Below are 22,951 nucleotides of genomic sequence, written 5' to 3' on the forward strand. Positions count from 1 at the left end.
TTTGGAGTGACAAGCCCATTTTGGTAAATTTTGGGGAAAATGTCTGCTAAATATCCATGGCCGAAGAGCCAGTTTGTCTGGCAGTCGTTCTTTCAAGTAAAAAAATGGCCCCAACTCGCCCTTCTTATTTCCTCTTTTGCCCAGGACACTCATCAGCAAGTAAGAGTGTTCTTACACCCATTATCTCACACAGAGGTTGGCACAAAAGAAATGTTGACTATATGGTTTTTAATGAATACTGCATAATGTTGTGATAGCACTGATATACCAGATCAAGTTAGTCAGTTGTCCTTTTGCCTAATGCTAAAGTATCCAATTCAGAAAGTAACCTACCCTCTATTTTAATGTACCTAAATGGATATAGGTGCTTCTGTTTTGTATACATATTATTGTTTTTAGGCAACATTTATTTAAGGGAGTTAAATTGCTCAGAAAAATGTATTTCCTGTAAGAACCTGTATTTGCTCAAGTTCTAAATATATCTCAAGTTTGCTAAGAGATGAAAGCTTAATTACCCCAACCACTAAAAAGAAAGGTAATTACGTGATACAATATAGCTGTGAAATATCATGACAACAGCAATCATATTACAATATACAAATATATCAAATTAACATATTGTCCACCTTAAATTTACACAATGTTATATGCCAAATATAGTCAATAAAAGAATAAATCCAGGAAAGACCAAGAGGAAACTAATTAAAAATTCTAGTGCCTTCTATTTAAATGTTTTCTAATTTTGGATAAAGAGACTTAACATTGTAATATGACTTTAATGATAATTTGTACTATATTAAAAACTATCCATTATAATAAATAAATAAATAAGCCTCAAGCATGACCCTGACATAAATATTTATGTTCAGCGTTACAGAAATTTGCTTCCTAATATTTAAGTCCCATAACTCCAGCAAAATCTTAGGGTTTATTTCATATTTTTTTAATCAGAAAAGAAAAATCAGAAGAAATGATCACTTGGATAATGAGAAACTAAAGTAGTCCATTACTTATGAGTTGGGATAATGGATAAATACAATAATTGGAGCCAATTTTTGTCCTTTCTTTGATTTAATTTACAGAAAACTACACTGACTTAGTTTTAAAAAATTTGTAGACGTATAATTACTATTATTGGCTTTATTCTAGATATGTCTGTACAGGTAAAGCAAAATGTAGAACTAAGCACTTAACAAGGGAATTTTATCAATGCAGACAGGCAAACTGATTTTTGTTTTCCTAAACAGAAGATTTGGAGGTCCAATTTGGAAAATTGCCTCCACTCTTTTTACTTAATTCTGATAAATGGACAAATCATGAATGTCTAATAACAGCTATTTCTTTGGGATAACGGAGTGTAGAGTGGTGTGTGTGTGTGTGTGTGTGTGTGTGTGTATGTATGTGTAATTTCTCTGGAAGCCAACATAGAGACCTCCATTAGCATGGAAGATTTGTAGGTACAACCTAGTGTATTATTTCTTGTGTTCAGAAAGCTAGTCTGGGAGAAAGATTGCTGGCCTCAGTAAAACCTAAAAATACATTCCAGGTTAGGACTGTGCCTTCAGATCTTAGGTAAATAATATTTTTTACTCTACCCCATCTTTCTTAGAAAATACACTTTTAGTGGCGGCAGCAGTATAATTCTCAACCTAATTGTCATATTCTTCCATTTTCGCTTTCACCGACCAGAATTGAGTTGAATGTGAGAAGATATGAACTGTGTCTACAAATAAATGAATTATTAAATAGACTTTGAACTGACAAGTGAAAGAGTGTAGGAATAGCATACAACTTGTTATTCTTCTTTATTCATCATGGGTGTTCAAAAATTGTGGATCCTAGCTAATACCATATTAACACTTGTTAAAACCCTAAGAACCCATATCTATAAGGAAGAATCAGTGCTCGCTTCGGCAGCACATATACTAAAATTGGAACGATACAGAGAAGATTAGCATGGCCCCTGCGCAAGGATGACACGCAAATTCGTGAAGCGTTCCATATTTTTACATATATACACTACCAAATGTAAAATAGATAGCTAGTGGGAAGCAGCCGCATAGCACAGGGAGATCAGCTTGGTGCTTTGTGACCACCTAGAGGGGTGGGATAGGGAGGGGGGGAGGGAGGGAGATGCAAGAGGGAAGAGATATGGGAACATATGTATATGTATAACTGATTCACTTTGTTATAAAGCAGAAGCTAACACACCATTGTAAAGCAATTATACTTCAATAAAGATGTGTAAAAAAAAAAAAAAAGAATCAAATAGATTGAGGCTTGCAGTTCACTAGGACTTTTCTTTTTTTAGTGTGTGTGTGCTATGTAATCTCAAGCCAGTTAAGTTCTTTGAGCTTCAGATTCTCCATTTTTAAAACATGAGTAATAATATCTTGTGAATATCAAAGGAGATATTATATGTTTAAATACATAATATGGCCCCTGACACAGCATAGATATTTGGTCATTTTCATCTTTTTCTCTTATATTTTCCAAGATGATATTCCAAGTAAAAGATGTCTTAATTAAATTGATCGTCCCCTATTCACTGGAATTTCAGAATAGCAGTGGGGCTAAAATACTAGTACCTCAAGATCACAGGAATTGAGGGTTTAGAAAAGTAAAAATAAAATTCCTGAGCTGATAGGAAATTTATCTTTTTAATAGGAAAGCAAAACCCTTCAATGGTTTGGTTACTTTCAGATGTAACAGAATCAGTCTCCTAATTAAGTGGCAGTTACTGCCATTATACATCATTATGTTTAAATGGAGTATCTGGAAGATGTCTCAATTAGACAGTCCTCCCAATTAAGTGTCCTATAGGTTAATAGGAATTACTTCCTCTCCCTCGGATAGGGTGGTTTGGGAAAAATACCTAAGGCCCAGTCTTTAAAAGGTCAAAATTACGTTTCTTAGTTAACACTCCATAAAGTGGAACTGGGAGAATTTGCCATGACTGTCGTGGTTTTTGTCAGTCTGGCTGCAAATCAATCAAGACAACTACATTCTGAGTTACAGTATGATATACACTTTGAGGTAAAATAATGCATAGAGAAAGATCAACAATACTCTTTAAAAGAGCCAAAATCTGTCAGTTGTTAGAATATTCACCGTATTATTATTATTATTATTTTTCAGGTTTGGTACAATTTAAAAAATAATTTGTGGTTTTAAAAAATTAGACAAGATAGAGCACAGAGAACAAATGCTGAGGCTATGAATTCTAGAGACAAGAAAGAACAATTTACAGAAGAATGGTGAGCTCACAAAAAATCACAGTATGTGCAGCAGTATTTTGCCCTGTGGCATCTAGACACTGGAAAATATAATTTGGCCATGGCATAGAAGATACTGAACACTCCTTGACTGCTACTGTGCTACGAACTTCTGCACATACTGGTGACTCCTAAGTCACTGGAATCCTGGAATTTGGTTTACAAAATTTATAGATTACAAATGTCTAAGCTAAACATTTTCGATGAATCTAAGACTTGGTATTTCATTCCACTTATCCTACCTCAAGCTATTTATAGTTGGGGAAGAAGTCACAGAAGGCAAACACGTCTTGCTTTTCAGGGCACACACACACAACAAGAAAATATAAGGGGAGAACATTTCCCAGGAACATTTATTAATGTAATCTTGCCATAGTCTAGAAATCATATATTTGCATCTTTGAAATATCAGCACCCAGCAAGGAGTGGAAAATGGTGCAGAAAGTTTAAAAAATAGTCATTCATTTATTAGATGCTCATAAAACTAGGTTTTACATTATTAAAAGGAACGTACTCAAATTACATGTGACAGTGGCATTCTTAACAATCCTCCTTACTTACTTCTCACAAGCTCAGTCTACTCCTTGGCCTTGTTTACATGCATCTTTAAAATGCTTGTGATAAAACTTCATGCATTTTATGTAATTTTCTTCTCTCAAAAAGCAGATGTCATTTTTCAGAGTTAAGGAATGTGAGAAAATCTTTGTTTCCTCATTTGGCAATTTAACCTTTTCTACTTGACTATGTGATGGTGATTCTTTATTTGGCAGTTTAACCTTTTCTAATTGACTAGGTGATAGTGATCCTTTACTGGCATTTACTTTCTTTGGCAGAATATACACATGTGTACACTTGATAAGGAGAGCCTAAATCATGAATAACACTGCAAAATTTGTCAGTAAGATAGGACCAATTTCCAGGGAATTGGGGACTTCAGTCTCTAGATCAGGGTGAATCTTGGCAATCAAGGTGAATCATTGTAGTGGAAGCTTCAGGGATATTAAAAATTGAACCAAAACTTATGTGCCCATCTTCTTAGACTGACATTCTAAAAAGCATGCCCAAGGGCACCTTTCATAGAGCCTAACATGATGTCAGGAATAAAGATGGAGTGCTGTGGTGGACAAGGACATGTGGGCCCAGACATCATTTCATGGGAGGACATATAACCTGTCTGTCAGCAGGCAAACTTCCACTGTCAGCCTCTTCGGGGTTTTCCTCAGCTACAGAGGATTGTCTGGGCCCTAGTCGCACTTTTCCAGAGGCAACCCACATCTAGTGACTGGTCACAGTGTGACATAAAAGCTTCACCATTTCAGCTCAGTGCTGGATAACTCTGAAGGGCTCTTTTAATTCCAGACCTCCTTATGGGGTTGGCTGAGGCTTTGTAGGACCTGCATGCCCAGTCTGACTTCCCCTCTGGCCCTTGCTGCTTCCTTCCTCTCCCTTCCACTGGTATTAATTCCCAAAACCTTCATCTCAGCCTGTGCTCTCAGAGAACTTAACCTGCAGTAAGCACAATACAAATTTGTTGCATTTCTGGGTTTCCATATCTCTATTTGCTCCTTTGTTTGTTTGTTTTGTGTCTAATGGCTTCTGTTAGATAATACCTTAATTCTCAGGGACTGTTTTGCCTGAAGATATCTGTCCTTCCCTTTGAATCCTGTAGCAAATCCTGTGTTCTAAGGCCAGACATTCTTTGGTTCTACAGTTATTATCAAAACTGCATGCAGTAGGATCTGTATGTATTTGCACTGATAAAAAAGTTATCCACAAAGTTACTTAACTCACTTTTTAAAGAGAGGGACTTAACTGGACTTTAAGGGGTAATTTTTTATGTACCAAAGAGAGCCAAAAATTAATGAGTTAAGCGTTTGGCTAGATAACCCAAGGAAATCACAGAAAACTCCCAAAGAAAGTATAAATAATTAAATAAGAGCAGAAATTAATGAAATAGAACAGAGGTCGGCAAACTGTAACCTGTAGGCCAGTTCGCTGTTTTTGTAAATAAAGTTTTATTGGAACACAGCCGCATCAGTTCGTTTAGTATTGACCATGCTGCTTTCACGCCACAATGTCAGGGTTGAGTAGCTGTTAGAGAGGCCATATGGTCTCCATAACACACAGTTGAAAATATTTACTATACGGCCGTTACAGAAATAGAAAACAACTCTGATTCAGGGAAATAAAAAACATAAAAGTTTAATCTCAGAAAAGACTCATAAATGGACAGACTTTTGAAGAGACTAAGAAAATGAAAGAAGGCATAAATAATCATTATTAAAATAATAAAAGGGATGTAAATATCATATAGTAAGAGAAAATTATGAAGAAATGTATATCATTAAATTTGAAAACTTAACAGCAGTGGTCAAATTGCTAGGAAGGTGTAACTAACTAAAAGTAATACTAAAATATAAGATATATGAATGGTCTTGATAACCACATAAAAGAAATTAAATTAGTAGTTAAACATTTTCCCAAATAGAAAACATTAGGTCTAAATGGTTTTCATAGGCAAGTTCTTACGACAGTCAAGAAACAAAAAAGCTGAGATTATACAAATTACTCCAGAGAAGAGAGAAATAGAAAACACTCCCTATTCATCTTAAGTGGCTTAAATAACTATATTTTCAAATGTAGATAAGGGTACAAGAAAGGAAATAATAGGTAAATCTCACTTAGATAAATGCAAAAATGTGATAAAATACTAGTCAGAAAACCGTTGAGTCATGTGTATAAAAATAATTCATGAAGTAAGATTTATCATTAGAAAATCAATTGCAGGTCATCATACTAACACATGACAAGAGAAAGTCATGGCATCATTTCAGTAGATGAATGTGATGGTTAATTTTACGTGTTAACTGGGCCATGGGGTGTTCAGATATTTGGTCAAACATTATTCTGGGTATTGCTGTATGGGTATTTTTGGATGAGATTAACATTTAAATTGGTAGACTGAATAAAGCAGATTGCCCTTCATAATTTCAGTGGGCTTCATCTAATCTGTTGAAGGCCTGAATAAAACAAAAGGCTGGCCTTACCCTGAATAAGAGAGAATTCTCTACCTGATCACCTTCAAACTGAGACATAGACTTTTCCTGGTTCTACAGCAGTCTGTCAACCTTCAGACTCAGACTTGAAGTGGGGCGTTGACTGCAGATTTTAGACTTGCCAGCCCCCATTAGTGAGTGAGCCAATTCTTATTCCCAACTAATTTAGTTTCCACTCAATTATAATCCAAATTTCAACATAACTTTTGTAGAACTTGACAAGTAGATACTAAAATTTACATGAAAAAACAAATGGCCAAGAAATGCTAAGATAAAACTGAAGGACAAATTGGTACAACTTGCTTCATAAGATACTGAAAATTATCATAAAGTTATAGTAATTAAGATAGTGTGATATTTGTGCAGGGCTAGGAAGAGAAAAATGGAGCAGATATATAGCCAACAGGAGAAATGTACAAAAATGTTCGTAACAGTATTTTTCACACTAGCAAAATCTGGCAACAATGCAAGGGTCCATCAATTCAGTAATGGATGAATGGATACAGCAGTCAAAATAAATAAACTACTCAAACATAAAACAATGTATATGAAACTCAGCAATATGATATATGAAAAAGCCTCAAAATAGTAAACATTTTATCCTTTTTATAAATTAAAAAGAACTAAAATAAAATAAGATATACTTTCAAAGGAATCCTTATATATGCACTAAATCTATAAAAAAGTAATGCATGGGAAGGATGCTAAACCTAAAATTCAAGAGGATGTTTATTTTGGGGAGAAGAAGCCAAAAGAATGGAATGGTAGGCAAGCAATATTGTTAGATCAAGTAATTTTCGAGGTCCTAACTTTTGTTTTGGGTGCTGAATTTTAGGTGGGGGCTTATGGGTGATAAATACAAATATATAAATAGCTATATAAATAAAAGCAGACCATGCAGTGCTAAAAGTTTGTTATGAACTAAGGATTATGATTAGTTCAATTTTGCGTGCCCCCAAACATAAAAGAAATGAAAATAAAATTCTGATTTAATAGTGGAATTCCTAGTAAAAGATTTCAGATTCCTTTTGGAAATAAACGCAAATCAAATTAAAATTGCTAAAATAGATGCTATTTCTTGATCATTGTTATAGTAAGTGGGTATTATCTCCAACTAAACATAATTTAATTAGAATATCCTATACGTTTAAATCCTAGATGCCACGTACTTAGGGTGAGCAAAAAAGTCATTCTGAAAAAAATGCACCTCAATAAGAAAAGATATTGAATCCGTATTTGATACATTTTCTTCACATAGATTCTAGGACACTACCCTCCCTTAATTTTTGTCCACTTCGTTACTCCTTTGCATTTTCCCTTTATGATCCCTTCTGTTCTCTCCAACCTGAGAGAACTCAAAGGCAAGCAGTAAAAACAGAACTTCTGATCTTTCCCCTGGAGTTTCCTCCACCCTCTGCCTTCTCCATCTAATTCAGGGGCAACTCCATCTTTCTAGTTCTCAGCTCCCAAACTTTGGAGTCATCCTTGACTCTTCTCTTTCTCCAGCACCATACATGCAATCCATTAGTAAAGTCTGTTAGTTCTACTTTCAAAAGATAACATCACCATCTGGATTAATGGCTTAGCTGCCAAACTGGTCTCCCTCCTTCCAAGTTGTTCTCCTAAAATCTATTCTCAATAAAGCAGCCAAACTGATCCTTTGAAAATGTGATCATGTCACTCTTCTACTCAGCACTCTGCAATGGATTCTCTTTTCTCACAGGGTGAAAATCAAAGTCCTTGGAAAGCTTACAAGGCCCTGCAGAATCTGATCTCTCCCCCTTGTTACTTCTTTCCTGTGCTCCATCATAGACCTACTTGATGTTCCTCAAGTCCTCTAGATTCTGCCTTGCTCTAGCTGCTCTCCCTGATGTAAGCTTGGCTCCTTCCCCAGATGTAAGCGAGCACCTTCAATTTCTTCAAGTCTTTGCTCAAATTTTCTTCTAGAGCCAGCTTTTACCAGTTCATAAGTGCCAATTATTAAATATTCAGGAATTTTACAAGCCGGTTTCAAACCTTTGGTAGCTTGAAATGGACCATAGTGGGAGTATTTACACCATGGAAATAAGGCCTACCTTGATCACCCTACTTAAAATTGCAGTTTTCATACTCTTCTTTGTTAACTCCTGATTCCCCTTGTCCTACTCTACGTTTTCTTTTCCCCATAGTACATGCCACATAAGATCTTACTGTTTAATGTATATATATATACACACACATATGTGTATGTACACCCACTGAAATAATTACATTTATCTAGCTACAAATGGTAAAATGATAAACATATCAAGTTCATGCTCTTTGTGTTGACACTATGGTGTCTTCTTCAAGGTCAGAAAAACAAATGACATTTTGGCAATATTAAGCATTATATTTATATATTTTATTTTGGGAAATTATAGTTTATATAAACTAGAAGTTTTACACAAAAATATGTCAAACCAAATGGGAAGAAATTCTTTTAAAAAGACAAATCTCTGTGAATGTACCTTACCCTTGTTTCCAGGCACTTTGAAATTCAATTAAATACCTAACATGCCTTTCAAGAATTTTGAATATGTTTCTCAGAAATTGTTTTACTTTCTTAACTTTTCTAAATATAGAGAAGCTCCCCAAATTCTTCTTTCTTTGGCTTATTACAATGTCTGTGGGGAAATATTACAGATTAATAAAGTAAACCCTGGCATGGGAAGGGATTCATGCAAATCAGATTGCGTATCAGAAATAAAACTGAAAATGTTTTGTCATGAAGATACTAAAGCGGTGAACCCTCCCATAAATCTAACATTAAAAAATTTATAATCAGTAAGGGACCTGTCTTCAGTAAGTCTCATGCTTACAGAATTCTACCATTCTAAGTTATTTTTCAGATTACTCACAGTCATTTCTGCCAACATTAATATGGACTCTTTTCAAAATTCTAGGTATGTATTGTTCTAAACTGTATCATAAAATCTTAAAGCAACCTGCTAGCCTAAAGTCTATGATATTTCAGGACTTAAACGAATAACCCAGGGTTGCTACAAGTCATTTCTGCAGCCCCTCTTTCCTCTGAATCCAAAGGCACAGAGTCTAGCTCAGGATGAGAAAGAGCTTGCTGGTACCCAGGGGTAGGATCAGCAAAAGTTTGGGGGCTTGTGATTTTTAGTTTGATAAATATATCAACAAAGATTGCCTGCCAGTTACACGTTGTAAGGGTCATGTTTTGAGACCTCTTATCAGTTCGCAATATATTCTGCTCCAGATAAGTGAAAATCTACCTATGACAGCTTAAAAAATTAAGGGTGTTTTTTTTCCCTTCTTATAACATGAATGTCAATGGTAAGCTGCTTAAGGCTGATGCAGACACTCAACGATAAGTGTCAGGAATCTAGGTCTTTCTGCATCCTTTGTGCATTGCTGTGCTTAGCATGTTGTCTTCATTCTCATGTTTGTCATTTCTTGGTCACAACACAACCTGTATACCAACAAGCATGTCCACAGTCCAGGCAAGAAGAAAGGAAAAGGAGCAAAGATCTCTGCCAGCCATGTCTGTTCCTTTTTTACTGAGAAAGAAAAAGCCTTTCTAGAAGCTCAGTGCAGTAGACTTCCTCTTATATCTTATTGGCTAGAAGTAAGTCACATGACTACTTCCAGACTAATAACTGACCAAAGAAAATCAGATAACTACAATGGTTTCGAGCAATGGAGATTTACTCCCTGAGCTATGGTAAGAATCAAAATCTCTGAGGTCAGGGCACCGCAGGCACCATCTGAACAATCTAAGAGCTCTGTCAGTAGGGAAAGGTTATCGACACTTGTGTAGACAATGGACAGATGCTTTCATATCTACAGTGTGCCTCATTCCTCTTCAAATTAAATCATTAGTATTAGTAAATAGCACATAAAGCCAAAGTATAAAGTAGAGCAGTAAGTTGGTTGAGAGCATGTTTTGGCCTCCACCTTCATTTGCAACCTAGGTTTTAGGTATGAAGTGTTCTAAATGACATTCAGACTTATAACTTGATTTGTAAGTATACTTCAGTTCCATAGTATAAATGAAGTATAATACTGAAGACTTTGGTTTAGATTCTAGATTCTGGTATTTACTAGCTATGGGACTCTTCGAGGTATGTTAACTAAACCTCAGTGTTCTCATTTGTAAAACAGGAATATTATCATTTGTCTTGGGGACCTATGCCATAGTGTGGTTGTAAGGGTTAAATTCTTTACTTGCTTAGCACAGAGCATGGCATTTTGTAAGCTCACTATAAATGTTTGCAATTGAGATTGCTCAGTTATTACTATTCCTATGTCCATGATTTATTGAATGATTAAAGTGACCTCAACTTACTATTCACAGAGTAGTATAAAAGGTGGGAAGAGGGGGAAGAAGCAATAATATGTCCAGTTTAGAAATTCTAACCTCATTTTAGTTAGTAACTAAACTTATTTATGCTTACCTATCATGTAACTACAAAATTTAGGATTAAATAAACACTTCTTCCCAACAAATTGGGGACCTCATAGGAATCAGGGCTGTTCGAGGAGTTTTTGGAAGACTAGAGAGAAGTGGGATTTTCTTGGATACTCCATAAAGGCAATTGCAAAGTAACTGCATTTTAAAATTTAATGTAGGGGCTTCCCTGGTGGTGCAGTGGTTAAGAATCCGCCTGCCAATGCAAGGGACATGGGTTCAAGCCCTGGTCTGGGAAGATCCCACATGCCGTGGAGCATCTAGGCCCGTGTGCCACAACAGCTGAGCCTGCGCTCTCGAGCCTGTGAGCCACAATTACTGAGCACACGTGCTGCAACTACTGAAGCCCATGTGCCTAGAGCCCATGCTCTGCAACAAGAGAAGCCCGCGCACTGCAACGAAGAGTAGCCCCTGCTCACCGCAACTAGAGAAAGCCGGCGTGCAGCAACAAAGACCCAATGCAGCCAAAAATAAACTAATAAAATTTAATGTAAAACCAAACTTCTATAAATAAATAAATAACAAATTCTGAGCTATTGTCTATAAAGACAGATCTTTTTAAAATTGAAGTATAGTTGATTTGCAATATTGTGTTAGTTTTAGGTATACAGCAGAGTGGTTCAGTTATACATATATATATTGTTTTCTGATTCTTTTCCATTATAGGTTATTATAAGATGTTGAATATAGTTCCCTGTGCTATACAGTAAATCCTTGTTACTTATCTATTTTATATATAGTGGTGTATAACTGTTAATCCCATACTCCTAATTTATCCCTACCCCATCTCTTTCTTCTTTGGTAACCGTAAGTTTGTTTTCTATGTCTGTGAGTCTGTTTCTGTTTTGTAAATAAGTTCATTTGTATTATTTTTTAGATTTCACATGTAAGTGATATCATATGATATTTGTCTTTCTCTGTCTGGCTTACTTGACTCAATATGATAATCTCTAGGTCCATCCATGTTGCTACAAATGGCAATATTTCATTCTTTTTTATGACCAAGTAGTATTCCATTGTGTATATATATACCACATCTTCTTTATTAATCTGTCGATGGACACTTAGGTCACCTTCATGTCTTGGCTATTATAAATAATGCTTCTGTGAAAATTGGGGTGCATGTATCTTTTCAAATTAGAGTTTTAATCTTTTCTGGATATATGCCCAGGAGTGGGATTGCTGGATCATATGGTAACTCTATTTTTAGTTTTTTAAGGAACCTCCATACTATTTTCCATAGTGGCTGCACCAAGACAGATTCCATTTTTAATGATATTTTAAAGGCAGTCCTATTAAACATAGAGCAGACCCCACCCTTGGCCCATTAAAATAAGTCACCTGATAGCTTCATTTCTAAGTTTAGCACTGCAGAAATTAGGACTGTTCATCCTTTATAAAATCAAATCCCATAAACTGACAGGTATAAGATAAAAAGAAAAATAAAATTCTTCAAAGAGCAAAAAGACATATGAAGCACAGAGATTCAGAGAGACTTGTAGTGATTTAAAGTGAGTGACCTGGGGTGGTACAAGCATACTCATGGCTCTGTCAGTTTCTCTTAGCCTGATTTTATGTTAAAATAACCCTCCCGACTAAACATGCCATGCCGCAGGGATTTCACTCTATACCGCCGAAAGGTCATTAAGTGGAGAGCCTAGCACAACCAAGAGACCATTCATCCAATAAACTTTTTTCAACATCTATTATATATAAGACACTATGCAAATGTTGTGGAGGGTAACTTTTATTTTTGGTCTTTTTTTTTTTTAAAGTTAGTGCTGTAAACTTCTAAGTAATTACCTTCTATTTTTGATGCTAAAATGTAAAATCTGTTATTGTTTTATATAAATTTTCCAAGGGATTAAAACAGGAAAACATTTGAAGCCACAGAACATTCCAAAGGGTGAAAGACAGCTTGCTGGGATTTTCTCTAGAACTTGAAAAATCTAATTACTACATTGGGTAAAGATATGTAGGAATATGACAAGGCCTCCCTATGTCCATTACTTAGACAAAATTTCATATAAAATTTGTTCATTTCATTGTTTTCCCTAATGTTCATATAACTTCTGTGTCCCCAGTCTGAAAATATTTCAACTTGTCTCCATCATTCTGGATGAGAGTTCTCCAGTTCAAAATCCAGTTCTTTGTATAGTTTTACTAGTGTTTATTATGTCAAGAAAATTTATTACCACTTTACTTTCTGTGATATTGTCCTTCTTCCAACTTGGCCTCTCTAAACCCACAGCTTGCGAATCTTTTTGGGGTAAAGAGTGCCAACAATTTGGGCTTATTCTAGTCAAAAGTTGGTCTTATAAACCCTTCCATATCCAACGGTTATTGCCTTCCCCACACAGCACCCTGGCCACTAATTCTGGCCACCCATGCCTGTCTACCGTCCTGCTTTCTTACCTCCTCATCCTACCATCGTACCACAATATCATTTTTTTTTTTCCTGATCAGTATTAACAACCAAGACCTCAAAAAAAAAATCTGTCTTTTATGCTAATACCCAAGAGCTCTGAGAACCTGAAGGTCTAATGGGGACATATTGGAGAAGGCTTCCCATAGCAGTATAGGCTTTTTTCTCTGAGGTAACACAAAGGATATTTACAGTGGTTGTATAGAGACCTTGTCTCTGCCTTTGTCATCTAACCTGGGGAATAATTCCATATTAGGAAGTACTTAAATCCTATTAAGTAGTACATAATTTGATGAGTTCTTATTGACATACTCATAAACTATAGCTTATTTTTTGTTTTCCATATATGTGGTTTTGTATAATTTGTTTTCATTTTCCTTTTATTGATTGGCCATAGCTTAAACATGAATTATCTATGTTCTGGATGCTTAGGAAGACATTCAGTTTTGCAATGGCAGTAGGATAAGTGATACCCTGTGGCCAAAAGTTATAATCCCACCTCGAAAACCTCTAAAAGAACGGCAAAGTCAACATTCAAGAAGGATGTGAATTATTTAGCTGTTTCCTACTCATATTCTAATTATTTTCAAATACTGTTTTTGCATTGACATGCATTTAATAAAGGTGTTTTATAACATCGATTCTCACAACTAGGGCTAGACTGACATTGTGGGTGTCCTAGACTAATTTTTTAAAAATATTTATTTATTTAATTTTGGCTGTGTTGGGTCTTCGTTGCTGCACGCGGGCTTTCTCTAGTTGCGGCAAGCGGGGGCTACTCTTCGATGTGGTGCGCGGGCTTCTCATTGTGGTGGCTTCTCTTGTTGCGGAGTACAGGCTCTAGGCACGTGGGCTTCAGTAGTTGTGGTGCATGAGCTCAGTAGTTGTGGCTCACGGGCTCTAGAGCACAGGCTCAGTAGTTGTGGTGCACAGGCTTAGTTGCTCCACAGCATGTGGGAACTTCCCCGACCAGGACTCGAACCCGTGTCCCCTGCATTGGCAGGCGGATTCTTAACCACTGCGCCACCAGGGAAGCCCTAGACTAATTGTTGAGGGCTACTTCAAAATGATTTAAAATATTTCAATATTTTATTCAATTTAATATTTTATGATTTGCTTAATTTTGTATCTTATATTTAATATTTTTATTTAAATATTTTAAAACATTATTAGAGTTAGAGGTAAACAAATTTTCTATTAATACATTTTATCATCATAATTAGGAATTTATTACTTGGACAGAATATGACATATCATTTCAAATTATTTGGGATTATTTTTGTTCCACAAATTTTCCATTACTCATTATCATATAGCATTAGTCACTCATCATAGTCACTAAAGATAGAGAGAATGTTTAAATTTTCTTTCCCACTATCTGCTCTACTTCCAGCTTCCACACAGGCAAGGTATTTCTGATTTTTTTCTTCTTTGCTTTTCTTTTATGATTTTCTGAGCTAAATTTATTCTTTGGAGACAAATTAAATGGTTTCCATTTTTAAATGAAAATATAAATCACCTGTCCCTGGTAACCTGCCCTGAGGCTGCCAACTGCTGGAAATTGTGGCTTTGTTGGTTCTGGGAATTAAGCCCTACAGTATCACCGCATAACCTACACATATCTGTGGCAAAAATGCTCAATAGAGACAGGCTAGTGAGGGTGATGAGTGTATGTTATTTCCACTCTGGGATGCTATCTGTTTCAGGGAAATCAGGGCCAATTGACCTCTTGCCAGTTATGTAAGAAGTCCCATGTGGAAATCTGCATTAGCTGGCATCATATTACTACTTTTTTCCAGTGATATTTTAGTACATTTTATAGTTGGCTTTCAAGGCAGCTGCCCAGTCAGACTACCCCTTGATATGATTTGGCTCACAACAATCATAGTTATTGAATTAACATTCCGGACAGTGCTTCCTTCTAAATGCAGGAAAACCCCACTGTATCAACTGCCAAGGAGAGAAGGTCTTTGTAGAGAAATCCCCAGCTAATATGCAGTGGTGTTATATCTATCATATATTAATCTGCACAGGCTTCACAACTTCTTAGAGCCTTGGAAAGTACGACTGCTTGTTTTCAGTGTAGTTGGCTTCAAATGAAATCATTCAATAGACCATAGACTTTTTTTCTTTTTTTTTTCTCTGTGATTAGATGGATATAAGGAAATTTTTTTCTACTAAAAATTCTTGATTCAGTGCAGATGAACAGGAAGGAAAGAGATTCCATTTTTTACTAGAAGAAAAATTATTAATCATAGCAAAGGGTACTATGTAGCTCCTTTCAAAGGATTCATTTCAAAGATTTTTCTACAGTGATGGTATAAAGCAGAAGTTTATTCTTAGTTCTTTCAGTTTTCTAAAACTGCTGCTCTCCTGTTGCTTTTTCTTCAAACATTTTTAGGTATTCCTACCTTCTAAGTTCTACTTGCACACACTACCCTATAGATAAATGAGTTTAAATTTAATACATGGCTTTCTGTAAGGGTATTTGTACTGTTCCTTATGAAGTTAATAACTTTCCTCAGGTTAAATACATGTCTGCTATATGATTGGGAAGGTGATAATTTGGGGCAGAGGGCTGAATGGCTCTGATATAGTTTAGGAATTGCTTTGGCACAGAGTCCTATGTAATAGTCTATCAGACCTGCCGAGTAGATTCTCACAATAGCCTCTAATGTAGAAATTGGGTCCAGAGAAATACTGAAGCAAAGCAAAAAATTTTTAAATATGGTGATATATTTGAGAACAGAAAACAAATCTTTTACTCCTTCCTACCAGATATGCAAATGACTTTGGTAAGGATTTTTGTGTGGGTCCTAGACTATGGATAGAGATGATTTCAGCTAGGAATGCCTGGGGCACTACCTCTGGCCACTGTTACTTGAAGCAGGCCCCCACAGACATTTCTCCTAATGTGTGGCTGAAGTGGCCCTTGTCGTTCTTACTATGATTGTGGGATGTACTTCAGCAAAAACCATCAGGGAGGCTTGAGGAACAAGATTTATTACTCACAGGTCCTGGAGGGTACACAGCATGCCAGAGGGCACACAGCAAAGTTGTGAGTAGAGTACACAGACCTGGGGCTCTGCCTTTATTAGGGTCTGAGGTTGGGATGTCTAGGGTTTTATGAGTTCATTCTTTATTGGCTAATTTAAAGCATAAGAGCAGGAATTAGAGTGCAGGAAGGGAGAAGCGGGGTCACTCAAGTAGTCTAGGTGACGCAGGGTTTTCTGAAAGACGGAACTTTATGGGTGGGGTGGCCTAATTCTTTATCTGGTGGTTTTGTTTGTAGCTGTGTCATACAGCTGGCAATAAGTTTATTCAAGACGGATATCTTTTGAAATGGATGCCTCAGCAATCAAAAGCTCAATGTCAGGCACTTTTTACAACCAAAAAGTTTAATGTCAGGTATTTACGCTACAAGGATATTTGTTGTATTAATTCTCATGCATTATTTATAAAGGCCTTTGTAATGTTTATATATATTGTTTGCAAAATAACAGTGCAATAAACAATAATATTAAAAGTATCTTGTGAATATTGGAAATAAAATATTTGCACTATCACCTTCTGAACTCTTAGTCCAGCATCTTAAATTTATTTGGACATTAAATTCACTTGGGAGAGTGAAGTCAGAAGTTAAATGAGTATTATATCAATGAGCTGCTGCCAACATTCTTTCCAATCTGCCCACCTACAGTTTCTCATTCACCTGAGTACTCTAACTCTGAACATTTTCCAAAAGTTTTAGGAAAAACTGAGAATTTTTTTAAATTGTGGTAAAATATATACAATATAAAATTTACCACTTTAACAATTAAGTGTACAGTTCTGTGGCATTAAGTATATTCAGATTGTTATGCAACCATCACTACTGTCCATCTCCAAGTGAAACTGTACCCATTAAACGATAACTTCCCCCTCCCTCCAGCCCCTGGCAATTACCATTCTACTTTCTGTCTCTAAGAATTTGACTACTTTAGGAACCTCATATACATGGGATCATGCATTTGTCTTTTTGTGACTGGCTTATTGCACTTAGCATAATGTCTACAAATTTCATCCATATTGTAGCATGTGTCAAAATTTCATTTATTCTTTTAATAAATTTATTTATTTATATTTTTGGCTGCGTTGGGTCTTTGTTGCTGTGCGCGGGCTTTCTCTAGTTGCAGTGGGCAGGGGCTACTCTTTGTTGCAGTACGCAGGCTTCTCATTGTGGCGGCTTCTCTTGTTGTGGAGCATGGGCTCTAGGTGTGTGAGCTTCAGTAGTTGTGGCATGTGGGCTCAGTAGTTATGGCACGTGGGCTCAGTAGTTGTGGCTCGTGGGCTCTAGAGCGCAGGCTCAGTAGTTGTGGCACACAGGCTTAGTTGCTTCACAGCAACTAAGGGCTAGGGCTCAGGGCTAGCGACTAGGGCTTGAATCCGTGTCCCCTGCATTGGCAGGTGGATTCTTAACGACTGTGCCACCAGGGAAGTCCCAAAATTTCATTTATTTTAAAGGCTGAATTATAGTCTGTTGTATGTCTACACAACATTTTGCTTATCCATTCATCTGTCAGTGGGTTTCTTCCACCTTTTGGCTATTATGAATAATGCTGCTATGAACATGGTTGTACCAATATCTCTTCAAGACCCTGCTTTCATCATGAAGGACCTAGGGGCAAGACGGGAATAAAGACGCCGACCTACTAGAGAATGGACTTGAGGACACGGGGAGGGGGAAGGGTAAGCTGGGAAAAAGTGAGAGAGTGGCATGGACATATATACACTACCAAATGTAAAATAGACAGCTAGTGGAAAGCAGCCGCATAGCACAGGGAGATCAGCTCGGTGCTTTGTGACCACCTAAAGGGGTGGGATAGGGAGGGTGGGAGAGAGGGAGACGCAAGAGGGAAGAGATATGAGGATATATGTATATGTATAACTGATTCACTTTGTTATAAAGCAGAAACTAACACTATTGTAAAGCAATTATACTCCAATAAAGATGTTAAAAAAAAAAAAAGAAAAAGACCCTGCTTTCAGTCCTTTTGGGTATATATCCAGAAGTGGAATTATTGGATCATATGGTAATTCTATTTTTAATTCTTTGAGGAATCATCATACTCTTTTCCACAGTGGCTGCACTGTTTTATATTCCCACCAGCAATGCACAAGAGTTCCAGTTTTTCTTCATCCTTGTCAGCACTTGTTATTTTCTGTTTTTTTGGTTTTGTTTTTAATAATAGCCATACTAATGGGTATGAAGTGGTATCTCATTGTAGTTTTGATTTGCATTTCTCTGATGACTAGTGATGTTGAACATCTTTCCATGCGCTTATTGGCCATTTGTATAGCTTTGGAGAAATATCTATTCAGGTCTTTTGCCCATTACTAAATCAGTTTCTTTTGGGGACTTCCCTGGCAGTCCAGTGGTTAAAACGCCATACTTCCAATGCAGGGGGCGCAGGTTTGATCCCTGGTTGGGGAACTTAGATCCTACATGCTGCGCAGCATGCCCAAAAAAAAGAAACAAAAAGAGGTTCTTTTGTTGTTGAGTGGTAGGATTCTTTATATATTCTGAGTATCAATTCCATATCAGATATATGATTTGCAAATATTTTCTCTCATTCCATTATTTGCGTTTTCACTCTGTTGATAGTGCCCTTCAATGCACAAAAGTTTTTAACTTTGATGAAACCTAACTTACCTATTTTTTCTTTTGTTGACTGTGCTTTAAGTACCATGTCCAAGACATCATTGACAAATTCAATGTCATGTAGTTTTTCCCATGTGTTTTCTTGTAAGACTTTGATAGTTTCAGCTCTTAAGTTTAGGTCTTTATCCATTTTGAGTTCATTTTCACATATGGTGTAAATTAAGGGTACAACTTCAATTTTTAAATTTTTATTTTCTGCATGTGGATATCCAATTTTCCTAACACCATTTGTTGGAAAGATTGTCCTTTCCACATTGAATGGTTTCATACCCTTGTAGAAAATCACTCATCCAAATATGTGAGGATTTAATTCTGGGCTGTTTATTCTTTTCCATTGGTCTCTATGTCTGTACTATGCTTGTACCACACTGTTTTGGTTACCTTAGCTTTGCAGTAAGTTTTGAAATCAGGAAGTGTGAGACCGCTAACTTTTTTCCTTTTTAAGGTTGTTTTTGGCTAGTCAGGATCCCTTGAAATTGCATAAGAATTTTAGAATGGCTTTTTCTTTTCTGCAAAAAAAAAAAAAAAAAAAAAAAACCACTGGGATTTAGATAGAAATTGCATTGAATCTGTAAATTGCTTTGGGTATTATTGACTTCTTAACAATATTAAGTTTTCCAATCCACTGGGTGTTTTTCCTTTTCTGTGTGTGTTCATTGTTTTCTTTCAGAAAGTGCAGTTTTCAGTGTACAAGGCTTTCATTTCCTTGGTTAAGTTTATTTCTATTTATTTTATTCTTTTTGATGCTCCTGTAAGTGAAGTTGTTTTAATTTCCTCTTGCATTATTCATTGTTACTATACAGAACACAACTAATTTTTGTGTATTAATTTGTATCCTGCAACTGTGCTGAATTCATTCAATTAGGTCTGACAGATTTTGTGGAATCTTTAGTTTTCTACATATGAGATCATGTCATCAGTGACCAGAGATAATTTTATGTCTTCCTTTCCAATTTGGATCTCTTTTGTTTCTTTCTTTTGCCTAATCACTCTGGCTAGGACTTTCAGTACTATGTTGAATAGAAGTGATGAAAGCGGACAACTTTTTTCCTGATTTTAGAGTAAAAGCTTTCCGACTTTAACCGTTGAGTATTGTGATTATTACTTTTATGTGTCAACTTGACTGGGCCATGGGGTGCCCAAACATTTGGTCAGTCGTCTGGGTGTGTTTCTGGATGAGATTACACACAAGTCAGTAGACTGAGGAAAGCAGATTGCCCTCTCTAATGTTGGTGGATATCATCAAATCAGCTGAAGGTGTGAAGAGAACAAAAAGGCTGACCCACCCATGAGCAAGGGGCATTTCTTCTGCCTGAGTGCCTTCAAGTGTGGATATAAGTTTTTTTCCTGCCATCAGACTTGAGCTGAAACATTGGCCTTTTCTGGGTCTTGAGCCTACCACCCTTCAGGCTGGAACTACACCATCATCTCTCCTAGAACTCCAGCTTACCAACTACAGATCTTGAGGCTTGTCACCTTCCATAATCATGTCAATCGATAATAATAATAATAATAACAATAATAATAATACACAAACGTACGTACATATATCTCCAATTGGGTCTGTTTTCTCTGGAGAACCCTGAATAATGCAAGTATGATGTTGGCTGTGGATTTTTATATATGGCCTTATTATGTTGAGGTATTTTCCTTCTATTCCTAGTTTGTTAAATTTTTGTCATAAGGGTGTTGGATTTTGTAAACTGCTTTTTCTGTATTAATGGAGATGATCATGTAGGTTTTTTCTGTTATTGTGTTAATGTCATATATTACATTGATTCATTTTTGTATGTTGATGCATCCTTATTTTCTAGGAATAAATCCTGTTTGGTCATGGTGTATAACCCTTTTAATGTTCTGTTCAATTTTGTTTGCTAATATTTTGTTGAAATTTTTTACACCACTGTTCAGAGAGGATTTTTGTCTGTAATTTTCTTTCCTTTTAGTGTCTTTGGTTTTGATAATAGGTTAATGCTGGCCTCATAGAATGAGTTGGAAGTGCTCCCTCCCCTTCAGTTTTTCAGAAGACATGGAGAAGGATAAGGGTTCTTTAAATATTTGGTTGAATTCATCAGTGTAGCCATTTGTTCTTGGGTAGAAAACCTTTTTGTTAAAAGGTCTTTGATTATTTACTCTCCTTACTAATTATAGGCCTATTCAGATTTTCTGTTTCTTCATGATTCAGTCTTGGTACCGTTATGTGTTTTTAAAAGCTCATCCATTACATCCAGGTTATCCAATTTGTTGGAGTACAGTTGTTCACAGTACTCTATTATAATCCTTTTTATTTCTATAAAATTTGTAGTAATAACCCCTCTTTCATTTCTGATTTTAGTTATTTTGGTCTTCTCTCTTTTTTTCCTTAGTCAGTCTCTCTAAAGGTTCATTAATTTCGTTGACCTTTTCAGAGAACCAGCTCTTGGTTATGTTGATTTTCTTTATTTCTTTTCTACTCCCTGTTTTATTTATCTCTCCTCTTATCTTCATTATTTCCTTCCTTCTGGTAGCTTTGGATTTAATATGTTCTTTTATTTTTTGTTTCTCAAGATGTAGTTAGATTATTGATTTTAATGAAATTATTTAAGCTATACATTTCCCTCTTGGCACTGCTTTCACTGTATCCTGTAGTTTTCATATGTTGTGTTGCTTTATATATTTAGGTGCTCTGATGTTCCATGCATGTATATTTATAACTGCTATAACTTCCAGGTGAATTGATCATTTTATCATTATATAGTGTCCTTCTTTGTCTTGTGACAGCTTTTGACTTAAAATGTATTTTGTGTGATGTAGGTATAGCCATCTCTGCTCTCTTTAGGTTGCTGTTTGCATGAGATATCTTTTTCTGTCATTGCACTTTCAACCTACGAGTGTCTTCGGATCTAAAATGTGTCTCATATAGATAGCTCGTAGTTGGATCCTGTTTTTTGTTTTTAACCCATTTTATCAATCTACATCTTTTGGTTGGGGAGTTTAATCCATTTACATTTAAAGTAATTACTAATAGGGCAGCACTTTCTTTTGCCATTTCATTTGTTTTCTGTATGTCTTAAAGCTTTTTGTCACTTAATCTATTATTGCCTTTATATGGTTAATTTTTTTTTAGTGACACCTTTTGATTCCTTGCTCACCTCCTTTTATGTATATTCTATAGATATTTTCCTTGTGATTACGATGGGGTTTTCATATAATATCCTAAAATAATGACCATCTATCATAAATTGTTGGCAACTTAACTTCAAATGCATACAAAACTCTACTTGTTTATAGCAACCCCCAGTTATGTTATTGATGTCACAAATTACATCTATATATTTTGTGTACCCATTAATACAGATTTATCATTTTTTTAATGCATTTGTCTTTTAAATCCTGTAGGAAACAAAAAGTAGAGTTACAAATCAAATTACAAATACTGTTTTTTAATATTTGTACATTTATTTACCTTTACTGGAGAACTTCTTATTTTCATATGACTTCAAGTTACTAATTTCTTTTCATTTCGACTTGAACAACTCCTTAGCATTTCTTGTAGGTTTAGTGGTAATGAGCTCCTTCAAATTTCCTTCATCTGGGAATGTCTTCGTTTCTCGCTCATTTTTGAAGGATAGTTTTGCCAGACTCTTGGTTGAAAGGTTTTTTTTTTTCTTTCTTTTAGCAATTAACATATATCATTCCACTGCCCTCTGGGTCTATTTGAGTTTATTCTGCTTGGAGTTCATTCTGCTTCTTGGATTAGTGTATTTATGTCTTTCCTCAATTTTGGGATGTTTTCGGCCTTTCTTTCCTTCCTTCTTTCTTTCTTTCAAAATTGAAGTATAATTTACAATGCTGTGTTAGTTTCTGGTGTACAGCAAAGTGATTCAGTTATACATATATATACATATTCTTTTTTATATTTTTTTCCATTATGGTTTATTACAGGATAGTGAATATAGTTCTCTATGCTATACAGTAGGACCTCGTTGTTTATTTTATATATAGAAGTTTGTATCTGCTAATCCCAAACTCCTTATTTATCCCTCCCCCACCCCCTTT

General features: G+C 35.8%; 1 non-coding gene across 1 annotated transcript; it reads left to right on the plus strand.

Moving 5' to 3' along the window:
• Nucleotides 1-1,901: 1,901 nt before the first annotated feature.
• LOC133097084 (U6 spliceosomal RNA) lies at nucleotides 1,902-2,008 on the plus strand. Its single transcript, XR_009701958.1, has one exon. It is a non-coding gene; the product is annotated as a U6 spliceosomal RNA (small nuclear RNA).
• The last annotated feature ends 20,943 nt before the right edge of the window (nucleotides 2,009-22,951 follow it).

Source organism: Eubalaena glacialis, chromosome 8 (assembly GCF_028564815.1).
Source record: "Eubalaena glacialis isolate mEubGla1 chromosome 8, mEubGla1.1.hap2.+ XY, whole genome shotgun sequence".
Lineage (NCBI taxonomy): Eukaryota > Metazoa > Chordata > Mammalia > Artiodactyla > Balaenidae > Eubalaena > Eubalaena glacialis.